Genomic DNA, 1,556 nt, shown 5'->3' with positions numbered 1-1,556 from the left:
TCAGCGGTTTTGGTCGTTCAATCAGGGTTTTCAAAATAGTATCAGAGCAATTGGGGAAATGTTCTTGTGGGTTTTTCTTCTATTCTTTGAATTTGGAGCAGTCTGAAACTATTCCTTGTAAACAATCTTGAGCTCAGTTTTCAGGGATATTCTCATTGTACTGGATATTCTGTTTTCTGAGATTTTTCACCCAGCTGAAAGACACACTTGAGATCCGCGATTTTTATAAGAACAGCCTCAAAATTACAGATTGGGAAATGCAAACTATCTCCTGGTCATCTGTGTTGGAAAAGACCGTTCAATTTCAAAGCATTCAGCGACTCTGTGTTGTCAAAGATCTTTCAGCTCATGATGTTATAATGCGTATCATGCGCAAAGACAATTTCTTAATCAGGATGTAGAACAAGGGTGTGTTTGCCATGTCTATTCCTCGGTGGGTTCTTGGTGCAGGTCCTATGGTTCATAAAGCAAATGGCACCGAGAATTGCCTGATGTTGACAAAGACTCTGGAATGGACTAAAGCAGACCAGCAGAAAAAGAACAGCCTGAGCTGGTTGTCTTGAACATGCAAATGGATGGGGAGCTAGATTGGAGTGAAATGGAGTTCTTGATTAAGTGGAAAGGACAGTCATATACGCATTGTCAATGGCAATCTCTGTCTGAGCTTCAACATCTGAATGGTTTCAAAAAGGTGTTAAACTATATGAGGAAGGTAGAGGAGGAACGAAACCATAGGCGGGCGCTTTCACGAGAAGAGACAGCAGAGATGTCAGCGGAAGGAGATTCTCAGAGTGATTTCCAAAAGGAATACCATGAGATTATTTATGATATTTCTCAACAACCACTTCAGTTGCCTCTGCCAAATGTTTCAAGTACAGTTCAGGAATTTCAGAAAGTGGAGGACTATTTATCTATGGTGGAACAGTAACCTTCTTTGATAATGCAGGATGCAGTGATTCCATCCATGACTGCGTTGGTAAAGCCAGAGCTTCTAAGGCACCAAGACAAAGATGTCAGGCTCATTATTGTTACTTGCATTAGTGAAATCACTAGAATAACGGCACCTGAAGCACCATATAATGATGATTTAATGAGGGAAATATTTCAGTTGATTGTTGGAAGCCTTCAGGGACTAGATCAAATGAATAGTCCCACATTTGGAAGGAGGGTAACAATTTTAGAAACTGTCACAAAAGTCAGGTCATGCATTGTCATGCTGAACCTTCAGTGTGATAATCTCATCCTTGACATGTTTCAACATTTCCTTGCCAGTGCTAGTGAGAACCACATTGAAAACGTATCTGCTTCGATGCAAACAATTATGAGTTTGGTTTGAATGAGAGTGAAGACATATCACAACAACTGTTATCTGTTTTACTGAATAGCTTGAGAAGAGACAAGCAAAAAGCTTCACCAGCTGCCCTTGCACTAGCCATAAATGTTGTTAAATGCTGTGCAGAAAAGTTGAGACTAATAATCATGCTCATTTACAGGTTGTTCCCATAACCTTGTCCAAAGCATCAACTATGTGAAGTGAATTTTTAAAGGCAGGGAAG

At 40.1% G+C, this 1,556-nt stretch overlaps 1 pseudogene; it reads left to right on the top strand.

The window, feature by feature from the left end:
* The first annotated feature begins 940 nt into the window (after nucleotides 1-940).
* On the top strand, nucleotides 941-1,336 carry LOC149147253 (sister chromatid cohesion protein PDS5 homolog C pseudogene; annotated as a pseudogene).
* Nucleotides 1,337-1,556: the final 220 nt, after the last annotated feature.

The sequence above is a fragment of the Pinus tabuliformis genome, chromosome 9 (genome assembly GCF_031772625.1).
Source record: "Pinus tabuliformis cultivar Carrire ecotype Pingquan chromosome 9, CPIR1, whole genome shotgun sequence".
NCBI lineage: Eukaryota > Viridiplantae > Streptophyta > Pinopsida > Pinales > Pinaceae > Pinus > Pinus tabuliformis.
Note: the sequence above shows the minus strand (reverse complement) of the source record. Positions and strands in the feature narration are given on the sequence as shown.